We start from the raw sequence: 13979 nt of genomic DNA, 5'->3' as shown, positions 1-13979 counted from the left end.
CTGGAGGCTGAGGTTGGTGCTTTCTCTGCCTCCGAAATCCTTTCCTTTGTCTGTTTTAGAGTACAAGACTTAAAACATCGAAGCCGTTCCTTCTTTTTATGATTCTATTATGCAAAATGATGTGAAGCTCAGTGACTGAAAGCTCCTGTCGTGCAATCATCTTGTCATGTACGATGATTCCTGCAATGGGCAGAAGAAGGAGGTCTCGTGGAGGTGCTTACTGATGGGCTATTTGGACCGTTCTTCCAGCAGTAAGAGTTCAATGCCATGCACTGAGCAGGTCATTTTGGATCTGAGTATGAGCTGTGCAATAAATCAGATATTTTATAGCGTTGGGTAGAATTGCAGCATTATACCTCGTTTTCATCTTCTTCTTGCACTACTTTTTTCATCTTCTTCTTGCACTACTTTTTTTCATCTTCTTCTTGCCCAACGTCTCCTTCCTGAACAGCAGTCTCTAACAGGTTTTACTAATTTGGGTTAAGAGAAATAGCAAACTAGAAAGAACAAGCAGTGTAACTCAACACAAATTATACTAAATTTTACGTGCTACCCGTAGGGCTCTACCAGTTAAACCGTCTTCAGTTGTGGTGGTTTTAAATAAGCTTTGCCTGGCACATCAGCTTGGACTCTGCTAATTTGATTGCTACTTACCAAGCACATTTATTTAAGCAATTCAGTTCATAAAATCTTACAGGCTAACGATGAGCCTCCAGTTGTGTGCATTGACTAATCCAAGAGAACAATGACTGCGCATCCTTTACGTTAGATCCCTAGTTGTGCTTTTAGGGTATTCAGATCACATTTTAAATGGTACTTACATTGAAATCCCTGCTCGTCGTGCTTGGTGACAGAGAGCAGTAGCTACACATACAACAGGAATGTTCCTGTATCACAAGTGAAGAGAAGTGCAATGCCAAGCATCAAATTGATTTTAAATGGTGCCGTAGTTTGTTGCTTCGGCATGAAATTTTAATGGCAAACAAGCCGTAAACAATTCTGCCCCTTGGTATTTCTGAGGGGAATGTCTGTCCAAGCTTATTGATCCTTTGTGGTAAAAAGCATGCAAAAAAAGTAATTAATAACAACGCTCTATTAATTGCTCCATGGTTCTTAAAGTGAGCATTCAGTTTATTATGACCACCTAATTCTGGGAATGCATTAAGAATTCGCACATCTTACATTTTAACAAGTTTTTCCTTTTTATAAGCTATTTTGAAACAGAAGTTGATTGTTAGTAGCTCATTAAGCACCTTGCAAATTTCTACCAAAGAAGTAAAATCTTTCATTCCAAATATGTGTTGGAGCAACAACAGGGTTGACGCGTAGCCCTCGTTCTCATTTTCCTGTTCCTTTGCATTTGACGTTGTAAAACACCTACCCCAACCCAGCAGAAGTTTTTCTGCAGGCATCTTTCTGCTTGGTGGTGGAAAGCAAACATCCCTCCTAAGAAACGTCAGCAATAATTGGAGGCTGAAGGATAGGTAAGGTTGCCCATAGCATGGCGTGACTTCAGTAGGCATTTTAGGGATCTGAACATTTTTACTCTATTTCCAGATTTGGGCCTGATCAAAGATGCATTTATCCCGTTACATATAAGAGACAAGAGTGCAAAGACATAATTATCTGTTTCCTATACCATTGAATTTAGTGATTATTATGAGTCACTGGGTAAAACCGAGGTGAATGCGGGATTAGAAGTCAGGGAAATCAGTTCTCTGTGCTTCATCGGGATGTTGACTTAAACTGTTGGCACTTCAGCTCCCTGATTAACACAGTCCTAATATTTTCCTAACTCCTTTCAAACAAAACAAAATACAAAATCCTAAACAAATTAAAACAACAACAACAAAAAACAAAACTACAGAGTGTTTGGTAGCACTGGTATTCTGCAGAAATTGCTGTCTTGTAGAGATAATTGTTTTATAAATTGTTTTCTTTGGTCTAAGAACGGGTTAAGACGGCATTCAACGTTTGGGATTTTTCAACAGGAATGACTGCATTTGTACTTCATGGGCTATGACATGAAAGGCTAATTATATACAGTATGCATCATCAATTAGTGAACTGTTAGGAAAGATCAGTTGAAGGAGCAGGATCTTTTCTGGGGACACACGTCAAGGGTCATGCCCACGTGGGGAGAACCCTGCATACCGTAACCTAGCATCCTGTTGCCCTAGAGTATAAATAAATAATGGATGTCACCGATCCACTCAGCAGCTGTATGTTTTTAATTCATGCATTTTCTCCTTCTCCCATGCGTAATAAGCTCCCAGGTAAACACGTTTCTTATTAAAATTCTTGGAACTGGATTTATTCTGTTCTCACTTTCTCATTGTATCATTGCCAGCCGTACTCCAGTGAGAACATACACATGTAATATTTCCAATAAGGCAGCGTAAATTGAAATTTAGGAAGATTTTTTTTTTGATCCAGGGTTAACTTTGTTATGTTTGTTCTGTATTCGTGTTCACCATCGTGCCTTTTGCACGTGTTCATGGCTGTGATTCTTCTTTCCTCGTTTTTGTGAGTTGAAGTGTTTGCAGCATTTTTCATTGAATCTTTTTTTTTGGGGGGGAAAAGTTTCATATTTCTTGCATTGTTCATATTTCTGCGCAGAAGCAGAAAGAGGAACATCACCGAGTCTGTCGTGGCTTGACCTCGGAGGTGATTTTTTTTAGTACGACCCCTTTCCTCCTAACCCGAAATAAGTTCTTGGAGTTGGGTTTTCTCAGCCCTAGCAAAGCATCTCAACTACAGTGGTTACTTTGAGAATTCATAGAGACTTTTGTACCTTCAATGCCTATCTTTGACAGCTTATGTTTTATTTTTATTCTTTTTTTTTCCCCCCCGAAGCAAAGTGATTTTTTTTTTTTTAAGTTGAAAACTCTTTCAGAGATAATAAAATCCTTTCTTCTCCATTTTTCTGTAGGCTTCTGGGGAGTATCAATAATGGTTATATCGGCTTGCAAAGCAACTATTGCAGCCTGTATCTGAAATTAATTACAGGCACTGAAAGGTAGCACTGATATTTTATAGGGAAAAAAATGCACCTCTAAGCCAGTAGAAGCTGTACTGAGGGCGATGTGGAAATCGAGTTCCTCAAGCAAAATCATATTGGCTGCAGCAGAATTCACAACATCTGTAAGGTTTCCAAGTCAATTTAGTTCTTTAGCAGTAATTCTTTCCAACATCTTCTTTTTTTTTTTTTTTTCTTTCTTTTTTTTTTTTTTCCCTCTGCACCATTTCAACTCATACCCAACCTCCTTCATAAATTGTGAGGCACAGCCGTAGTTTCTAAAAATCTGAAACGTGGAAGAGTTCAAGAATCCAAGGGAGTGAATTATCAAACCGGACAGCTTTAGGTTTAGCGAGAAATCTCACGGAGATAAATCTCAGGCAGCGAGTCAGTGCTTTCCTAGATTTAGGATATCTCCCCGCTATAAAACTTTCAGCACTCCAAAGCCCTGGGAGCAGGGGATGAATTCACCTCAACAACTCTGTTGCTTTATTTTTTCTGCTGTGGCTCACTGTGTTTAAAGATACCAACTGGTAGTCAGTCATCTTGTCCTTTGCTGTCAAGAAGTCGACTCAAGTTTTTACTTCTCTGATGTAGGTTGCGATAGAGCGGACGATAAATCAGCGAAGAGCCACCATTTGCTGACAGTGTACCCTACTGTTTGAGCAGTCCTACTGGCAAATATGCCACCTTCTCAATGAGTACATCGAGATGAACCTCTCCACACTAGTAATGTGGGTTTTTTTGGTAATAATAGTTGATATTTGTGCTGATGCAAACACTGTCTTTCCCTCCTATACTATTCGTGTTGGCCACCGTTGGGCTTTGGTATCAATTACTGATTTTAAACTGAGCTTATCTGCACTGATTCTGCGTAATGATGTGCTTTCCTCATTCATTTCTTCTTTCTATTTGTTTGAGATGTACTTTAATAGTTCTTGGGGTAGAATATTCATATTAAAAATTAGGAAGTTGCAGTTCTCCATACGGTTGTACTTCCTGAAGTAGTACAGTTGCCGTGTGGAATTTGCTCCGATGGTGAGATTTAGGGCTGTAGGCTTGGAAAATTCTTATTAATTTTTGCTATCTCTGGACCTCCTCTTCTTTAGGAGAAAATCACAGATCTTTTTTCTCTTTTTGGGCAGTGAATAACAAAAATGAAATGCACGGCTGGTGTAGGAGATGGAATTCGGGTCTCCCCTTGTTACAGCTTGTTGGGGGTGTTATTGGGGATGTAGTGTTGGGGATGTAATGTTGGGGATGCCATTTCTGCAGCTGTTTGCCTTGCATTGAAACGCAGTTATAAGAAACCAAATCTGAGGTCCAACAGAGTCAATCTGGTCCTTTTTGGTTGCTGTAATTTCCAAAAATTACATCCAGTGAGCCAGATCCATGTCTCCGCCTCATGAATGCTGGTAATAAAAGTGGAAGGGAAAGTAAGTCATTACTTGTTTTATAGTCAGCTGTAAGTCGAAGATGGCTGTAAGAAGGCCAGAAATTTAATTGGATTAAAAAAAAAAACAACAACTGTCTAGGTAGCTTGTTTCCTAGAGCTGGAAGCACTGGACAATTAAAGAAGAAACAAATTTAGGATGGTCTTGGATTGCCGTGTCCTCCCACCTTTGCCAGTTGGCACATGGGGAGTGCTAAATGCTGCTTTCCATCTCTGTCATGTTCAGTAGCATCACCACATCTTCCCTCTGTATTCATCTCATCTCCTTCTGAACCGTTTGGCTCCGTAACATCCTAGAGTTCCAGAATTTAATTATGCATTGCACATCCAAATTACTCCGTTTATTTATGTAAATAATTCAGCAGTTATTTCACTGGGACCTCTCGGTTCTTGCGCTCGTGACACGGCAAATAATCATTATTTAACTGCTCCGAACTTAGCGGTTTTTAGTGGATCCTCCCACACCGTTGTCCATCTTCCAGAAATCCCAGCCTATCAAGTCTCTCTTGGGAAAGAAAAACACACCATGCCTCGTATCAGTCCTGCCATCCCATCCTAATTTTATAAAAGGTCCAAAGCTCTTGTATCAGCGCTTGGTTTCGAGCCAACGCAAGTCATTAAAAACATTTAATTTCCTTCCTTCCCTCCCTCCTTCTGTTTAATAATGTCTGTTGAATTTAGATAAGGATTTCTAAGTGAGGTCCAAAGATGAGGCCCTTCGATTTTCCAAAGATGAGGTCCAAATCCAAACCAGTACCAACCCCTTAGAAAGAGCAGGTGTTGTTGATATGAATGAATGAGCTGCACACCGCTTAAAAACTGAGACGTGAAAGCATCGTGATCTCTCTTTCATGCCCGGGGAAGATGATCCATGACAGACGTAAATAGCTTGTCCAATATCGTGCGGGGAATTTGTAGCCGAACCTAAAATAGTGTCTCCGTTCTCAGAGCCAAGCCCGAGTTAAAGGATGATCCCTTTCACTCTGTTCTTATTACACAACGCTTGATACTTTTAAAACAGCAAGGGAAAAAAAAAAAGAGGAGAACAGCAGTCGGTGAAGCAGCACGGATAGTTCCTTGACAAGGTGACATTAAAAACTGGGTTTTACAGCTTTGTGTCTATTGCTGTGTTTTCTGATTCACTACCTAACGTGCACTGTCATTACAACGGCTTTATTTAATATTTACTGTTTGAGCTAAATCCTTAAGAAACCCTTCAGGCTGCACATACTCAGCAGTTCGTAGAGGAAGGCAGAAAAGCATCCCTAACTCATCTTCTGGAGCCCAGGCTTCAAGGGCTGTGCTCTCCCAGGTTGGTGCAGACAATCAATTACAACTCACCCAAGTCATTATTGATGCACAAATGGGGTAGTAATTATGGCTCAGAATTAATTTGGGAACAAGGAAACAAGAGGACTGAACAAGGATGGGGAGCTTTGACTCAAAAAGATGCTCGAGAAACAACCACTATGTAAGTGCCGTGTTAGAGGTGTGTTAGTCCTGCAGCTCTGGAGATTTCCCAGTTTCAGTTTCCTCTCGGGTATAAATTTCCTTGAAAGGAAATTCAGAAAGAAAGGAAATTCAGGAAATCCAGAGTTTAAAGAAAAAATGTGGCCTGAGGAGCTGCTAATCCGGGCATTTAGTTCCTGATGCTACCAGGTGTTTTTTGCGAGTCCTTGGTTAAATCAGTTGCGGTGGGATTGGTCTCATCTGATTTTGGCTTTGATTCAGTTTCTGTGCTTCTCCATCGTCAGCAATGCCGTGAAAGGGTGATTAATCCTACCTGGAAATACATGGGAAACTTGCCACATGGAGGTGCTTACCTGATAAAAGGAATGCATAAAGTTAAACCAAGTGCTCGAGACTCCTCTTCTGTCCTTACTGCTCAGTGATGGGGTGTCTCTGCTTGAAAGTGAAGTTCCTAATAAACAAGTGTTTATAGGAACAGAAAAAGTTTGAGGCTTTTTTTTTGGTGTGTGTGCAACTTCAGCTTTTAAATGTACTTAGGTACGATTGTCCTTGATTCCTTTAAGGGTCTGGAATTTCGGTTCATGCTACAGTTCTTCCCACAAAATAAGTGTAATCATGTTTCATTTATCATTGGGTTATTCTGACATGCCAGATATAAGTACAAATATATGAGAGCATGAATTGCAATAGAAAAGGTATCTGTGCCTCAGCAGTGTCTTTTGAGTTGGTCTGAGGTAGTGATGAAGTCTTTTGAGACGCTCAAAGACAGAAATTGAAATTATTCGTGCACAAATGCTGTTTTCCCCCAGATAGGTCTTTTTGACTTCCCTTCAACATGCTGGCACAGCTGCAGTCCCTGCAGATGCTGACATAATCCGTGTTTATGCTATGCCCCTTTGCTCAGTTTGGTTTTTAAAAACAGGAGGACGGAGGCAGAACAGTGACAATGATTTTCAATTAAAAACTGTATACAGTCGGTGGTACCCGCTACGAATGCAGCCTAGCAATCCTACCGAGCGATAAACCACTGGGGAATTCAGACTCGTATTAAAATTCTGCAAGGCGGCTCTGATTAAACAGCAAAATCCTCCTGCAAGATGAAGAGTGAGAATTATTGTCGTGTGAGAGATGAGAGAAGCCGGAGCACACGAAGGTCACGGAGGTTGGCACGGGGTCACTCCGAAGATCTCGAAGGAGATCGTGGACTTCCAAGGCCACAACTTGGTACTGTAACCATGAGGGATATTTCATTAGGATATGTGCTAGTGTGGGAAAGTGAGAAATGTCTTTGGCTAGAGATGAAAGCAAAACACATTCATCCTTTTCTATTTATTAGATTGTCATTACATTGTTCTCGCTCTGAATTTTTGTTACAGCCACCTAGGAGATGGCTTCATTACAGAGAGGACTGACTCTCAGTCTTTATCGTACGGAGCCTACCAAATAGTAAAACTGGGAGATAGTAGGTGAAAGAAATTAAGAAAATGTGTTTAGGACATCTGAGTTACCTTGAAGGATTCGAACAACATAACCCCATTGCAGCCATATCACAGAAACCCCATTAGAAATAATCTGACCAAAAGCAGGATAGCCATTTTAAAACATTAGCTAGTTTTATTAATTTATCACAAAATAAACCACTGCTTCTTCCCCAAATCTGAAACATTTCTAATTTAATTGAAATGCTGCTCTCTGATTTCCCTAATGCCTCGCTCTAGCCTGATGAAGGAAAGCCTCCGAAGATGGATGGTTAGTGAATAATGTTTTTTAATGCTATCCAAATAATACCGTTTGTGTTTTCATATGATAAAAAAAGGGCGTCTAATTAGGAGAGATATCCTGGAAAATAGCTCTCCAGGGCTTGCTTATAAGATGGACTTGGCTTTCGGTGGGAGGCCGACTGGTGCTGAGGGGAAGCCGTGGTGACTGGCAGCTGGTTGTATTCAGCATCCTTCCTTGTTTAATCCCTGGACTCCTGCTATATCACGAGCCAGGATGCTGTCAGGTGTCCATCTGAATCTTACAGCCTCCGGATTCATCTCTTTAAGAAAATAAAAGCCACTGATGAATTAATGTGGCTGTATTTATTACGAGCATGTCACCCGCGTGGCTCGTGGTAGCCAGCCCGCACAAGCCTGCTGTGTCCTTTTTTAATATGGTCTCCTTTGCATTGCTTCTTGGCTCATATAAATGAAAACGTGCACATATTTCACATCGGTTTTGCTTTAGCCTGAGAGATGATGACCAAAAGCTGGCTGTTACTTTTAGTGATGTTGTCCACACATCAAAAAGCACACGCTAACACATGAGCTCTTTGCAGTAGTAATTTTTCTGTAGATGGCAAGAGTATGTATTTAAAAATTTAATCGGTGAGTGAATAGGAGAGATGGGCTTTCTTCTGACAAAATTAACGTGCATCTCTTGTGGTCCAGGACCTGTTTCTGGTAGAGGATCTATAGATATATCACCTCCAATATACCTATTCTCTTCAGAATGAGGTATCTGAAAGCCATTGATGTGCTTCAGCTTAAACATTTAATGCCATATTTGATGCAAGGCACCCAAAACATCTCCAGGGATGTGGCTATTTCTGAAAGCCTGTGCCACGGGATTAAAGGGGGAATGTGGGGCCAGATCCTGCATCTCCTGCCCGATGCCAAGGCTCAGGCCCATGGCGCCCACCTCAGAGCTGAGGCAGCCCCAGGAGCCTGGCAGCACAGCAAGGCCCTGGCATGGCAGGGTGGTGACAGCCACCAGCAGCCACCTCAGGCATGGTGAGGGAACCATTTTCATCCCCCCAGGAGCAGCTGGAGGTGACAGGACCACCATGGTCCTGAAGCAGCCACCTGCAGCCCATAGCCAGCCCCAGCTGAAACAGGGCTGTGGAGAGGGGGATCCAGGCGTGACCTCTTGAGGTAATTAATGCTGAGAGGGTCCTCACCTGGTATCTTTCGAAAACCCCCAAGGTCTCACCTGTGAGCTATTGACAACCAGAGCTCATTTATGAGCCTCAAGGAGGAAGGAATGAAGGGTTGGTGGCCTCCTTGTTGCTCTATGGGATGTGCAGGGGAGAGGATGTTGGTTGGGCCCTGGTGCTGCTTGTAAAGGCATAAGGTAATGTGGAACTGCTTTTATTCTGTGTATTTTTTTGTTGTAACTTATTGTATTAGATGTGTTGAAAGGGGATATGACTGAGGTGGTATGATATATGACAAAGGGGATGGCTTGACATACATGTATGACAAAGGGGATGTGACTGAGGTGGCTATGACAAGGGAACCCTCCTCTGGTAAAAATTAGGAGGTAAATGTGCTGGGTAAAAGTAAACTTACTGGGAAGTTCCCTTCATGGTCAGCTTGTAGGAAAAGATCTATGTGGGGTAACAAGCCCAAGCCTGCTGCAGATCTGATATCTGCATGGGGTGTGCAAGCATTGCCTTGTGAAGGGATACCTTGTGCTATCAGTAGGATTGCTAATTGTCCTCATTAGGAAGGTCATGTTGAGTTATTCCGGAGGGTTTCAATGAATGGTATTGCAGTCTAACATGCAAGACTTTAAAAAAAAAAATAAAAAAAAAAAAATATATATATATATATATAAAAGAAGATAAAGGATATAGGTAGTGGTATGTTAGTGGGCTGTGTGATACCAGCTGTGTGCTGATGGGTTTCTTGTTGGCCTCTGAGCCTGTGTGAATTTAAACAATATCCTCTTATTGGTATTGGCTTGCTTTGGAGCTGAATTGCTTACAGGTAAACACGGTATAAAAATGTTTCTATAACCAGTGCTGTGCAGCATCCATCCTCTGTTTTGTCTTCTTTAAACTACCACTGAGCAACAGTTTCCAGCTCATGATTTAATCTAGGCTGGGGGAGAGGATAAAAATCAACGTTATTCCTACTTCTGCAAGACTTCTGCTCCAGGTTTACAACTGTGGGAGCCTCTCAGGTGTTGTGTGGAGGTTTTGGGCAGAAATTGCCTGCCTGATCAGTCTTGAAGCCTGGACAGATTGCAGTTGACTTCAAACGAAGGTTTTCCTTGATAAAGATGTTGGTTTTCATAGATAGGCATGTAAACCTGAGCAGAGTACGAAATATTTTATCCGCAGGTGTGAGGGATAATTGTGTAAATCCTTCTTTCTGTGTAAAACTTGGTCACCTGCCTCCTGGAAGTAATAATGAATGCTAGTGAGCAGCAAGATCTCGGTGTTTAAATGTGTCAGGGGGTGTCTCTTATCAGTGATGAGTGGAAGAGCTGTTCGGCTGCTGTGCTTTCCTCAGGAGGATAAAAAAAAGAAAAAAAAAAGGGGAGTTGAGGAAAAAAATGAATGTGGCCTGACAGAAATACCAGCTTAAAATGTTTTTTGTTAGGCTCCGACAAGAGATGGATGCGTTCGCAGCAACGGAGCTGCAGATGAAAAGTATTCCTGCTTTCGTAAAATGAACATCTAGCTTTCTGGAGCTGGGGAGAACATAAATCTCTCCAGAAATGACACCGAAAACCTGCTGAGCGTTTGCAGCTGCCTGTCAGGGTGTGCTGAACGGGGTGAGGCGAGGAGGGCTGCGGTATTTTGATGGCTCTCGGAGCTGCACGTGCGTAATCCTCATTTGCTGCTTGTCACTCCGCGAATCTGAAAAGTCAAGCGGGGCGGCGTGGTGTTTAGTCATGCTTCTTAAACGGGCTTTGTAGGCTACTTTGCTCCCTTCTCCTTAATGATATGCTGCGAACGTCCTCCTAAACCTTAAATACAGCTCGGGAATAAAAGGGCCATTTTCATTTTCCCGTGTTTATAATGCCAATCAATTGGCGCCTTCAAGCAATTATTGACTAATTAAAGACTATCTCGGCCAAGGCAGAAAAAGCATTAGGAGCTCGCACGTGGCATTAAACCATTTGATAATATTTGCACAGGGCCAGAAATGGAGAAGCAAATAGAAATTTGCTGAACCTTTTAAGGAGGAGATTGGTGTGCCGGTGACCAGACAGAACAAATCTGTTTCCAAAGTGGGATCCCTTCGTGCTGCTTAATCCTTTTAAATGCTATATACAAATGAGCTGTCGGTGTCGAGGCTTGCCTGTGGAGGCCATGCATCACTTGATAATGTATTTGGCTACCTGTAATACGTTTTGCTACCTGCTCGTTTAATTTCCAGATGGAATCAAAGCTCAGGCCTGGAATTTAGTCCTCATGTGGTAGAGGGCTGTTCGGATTCAGGGCATGCAGTATGATACCTCTAGGAAGATTGGGGGGAAAAAAGAGCAAGAAAAATCACCTGACAGTGTTATATGTGGCTTGAGTGTGGACACAAACACCAAAAAGAAGTTCAGAGGTTTGATTTTTTTTTGATATCTTTTCTAATAATCTCTTGGTTTATGCTTAAGCTCTGTTTTTTTTGCTGTAACTTGGCAAAGAAGACAAAAATCGAGAGTCTAAACCTCCCTGACCTTTCAGGCAAAGGTACATTGAGCTGCAGGAGCTGATTTATCATTTCTTTTTCAAACCCATATAAACTCTGTTGTGTTTCAGAGCGTAATAGCAAATCCAGGGCTTTTCCTCTGAGATTATGGAGTTGATGAAGGGGGAAAGGAAAGAAACAACTGAACAAGTCCCTCCTGCAGGGCTGTGCATTGCCCTAGCACAGCTCAGGCCCCTGTTTGTGCATCCAAATCCCAAATTGAAGTGTCTGTGGTCCTACAAAGCGTGTTATTCATGGGAGAGTCCCTGCCTGGAAGAGCTTGCTGTCTAAATGTGTGTTGGAGAAGAGGACAGGATGAGTAAATGATTTTTTTCCCCTCTTTTAATTATTTTCCCCTCTTTTAATTATGGTAGGTGGGGGATAGGGGATAAGTGAGTTGTTCAGTGTCGCAGTGGAAAAGCTGGAATTTGAACTCGCAGCCCTGTAGCCAGGGGGCACGGCTTCCTTGTGCACCACCATTTATTATTTTTAAATGGGTATTTATTGACCGATTCAGAGTTACTTAAGACTCTCACTGGAGTACGTGGAAAGACATTCAATTCCCTGTCCGGAGACTAAGCCAACCAAGAGTGTCTCTCTAATAAATTACACATTCATTTTTTTCCTTAATCCTTGCTCCAATTAATTGATCTCAGTGCCCTGATTAAAACAGCTCAGCTCACTTATCCCGGTCTTTGTCCCTCGTGTCTGCCTCCGGGCAGGTGCAACCTGGATGCTGGCTTTGCTGTGAGCAGCGTGAAGTTTTCCAGAAGTGTTTTTACATTAGAAATGCTCGCAGTGAAGGCTTCTGATCTAACTTTTCTACCACTGTTAGGAGGAGATGAATAAGTTGCTGCGCTCCTCAGATGCTCTGCCAGGCTCGTAAGAGCAAACAAGCCTCCAGTTCGAGTCTTTTTGCTAAGAGGATGCAAATAGTAGCTTAGAAATCTAAGGTTTTGTGCCCAGGAGAATGTCTTTACAGAGCTACAGGGCTTATTATGAAAGGGGCTGTGTGCAGCTGCATGACTTGCTTGTTTTTTTCCAGGATTCGAGATAAATTCAAATAATCACCGGCATAAATCTCCCTCACGAGGCTGCAAGAACAACTGTACCAATGAGAAAACATGGAGCCAACGAGTGTAAAAATATATTTAATGCTGTTGGTGCTGCTCACTTGTTTCCTTAATATAATGCACAGCTGATTCCAGTCATTAATAGGCTTCTCAGTGAATGAAACAAAAGTGCTAAGAAGTATAAATTGCCCTTTATAATCAGGAGTCAGTCATTCCCCGACTTGGTTCACCAATTATTTACTCATTCCTTTAATAGAAAGAACGTGCACTTAAAAGGAAAGCGGCTTTATATGCTGGCAGAACTTGGTTTTTCTCAAGTGGGGTCTCCTATAAATAGGGGGAGCAATTTTTCTTATAGCTCTGCAGGTTTTTATTTCAAAAAGCTTTGGAAAACAAGTGGTTATGTGTAATATCAGGGTCTGGAAAATTGATGTTTAAATGTCTTAAAAAGAGAATCTTGCACTTTTCAGGACCCTTCAAGTAAATTAATAAGTTAATAACTTTGCAGGTGGGCTAGGGGGAAGAAGGAAGGAGAGAAGGAGAAGCAGCACAAAGGGTTTTATTGCAGGTAGGTTCCTGGCAGCACCCAGGTGTGGTCTCTTTCCAGGTTAGAGACCATGAAATGCCGATATTGGCTCATCAAACTTCAGGTTTTTCATAACATCTGGGGAAAAAAGAATTCCTCTTGTGCAGCCTTAGCATCTGCTTGTCCTGGTGGTTGTCTGGGAGAGGGCTGCGGAGGCAGGATCTGCTCCACACTTGCCAGAGTGCTTCAGATAATCACAGCCCGATCTGTTTTTATTTGTAGACCTCCACTGCCTTAAGAATTGATATGCAGTGGAGCCATCCCTGTTGCTATCAGCTGAGGATCTGCCCATTGACTGCGGTTCAGGCTCTAAATTAAAGCTGATGAAAATCTCCACCGAGACTGCGGAGTCCAATTTTACCTCATTTGGCGTTGCAGTAAGAAGAAGAGGAGGTAGTTGGCTGTTAGTTCACAACCACTTTACTGGCAAACAGTCCTTTAATTCTGAGACACTTGTTCGTTAAAGTCCTGCCTGAGTTTTTAAGCTCTGAAGCATAAATGCAAGGCAGAGTTGTGGAGGTTGGGAGTTGGAGAGAGCACTTTGGAGACCAGAAATCAAGCATTTGATGTTAAAATGAGATTATTGGTGAAGGTATATTATATATTCAGGTATATTTGTGAAGTTAATAATATAAAATAATACAAAATATTAATGAATTTAAATTTTTAGCTAAGACCTACTTAAGGAAGATTTTCTAGGAATGGCAATGCTGACAATCCTGCTTTGGAGTGGAGCTGGAAAGTTCGGTGTTCAGCTATTCCCTCCTTGCTGATGAACAATTTTTGAGGTGGGTGGCATATGGTGAGGGAAGCCCCTGCAGGAGGGCTTTTTTGGGAAGCTGTCCCAGTCCTTTCCATGTTTTTTGCCTTGGTTTTGCCCCGAGCGCCTTCGAGCCCCAGCCTCTCCCGTGCGCTTTGCCCA

The 13979-nt window shown here is 42.0% G+C and overlaps 1 protein-coding gene across 2 annotated transcripts in view; it reads left to right on the top strand.

The window, feature by feature from the left end:
* The window catches only part of DCC (DCC netrin 1 receptor), a 350318-nt gene that overhangs the window by 46759 nt on the left and 289580 nt on the right, over nt 1-13979 (top strand). Inside the window, exon 1 of one of the 2 annotated variants that reach the window (XM_027446519.3) lies at nt 8979-9056. The exons of the other annotated variant lie outside the window; for it this stretch is intronic. The gene's annotated coding sequence lies outside the window, so the exon portion shown is untranslated. Of the gene's footprint in view, nt 1-8978; nt 9057-13979 lie in introns of those variants that run through there. 2 annotated transcript variants of the gene reach the window in all.

The sequence above is a fragment of the Anas platyrhynchos genome, chromosome Z, assembly GCF_047663525.1.
Source record: "Anas platyrhynchos isolate ZD024472 breed Pekin duck chromosome Z, IASCAAS_PekinDuck_T2T, whole genome shotgun sequence".
Taxonomy (NCBI): Eukaryota; Metazoa; Chordata; class Aves; order Anseriformes; family Anatidae; genus Anas; species Anas platyrhynchos.
This window is presented reverse-complemented; position numbering and strand designations above follow the sequence as displayed.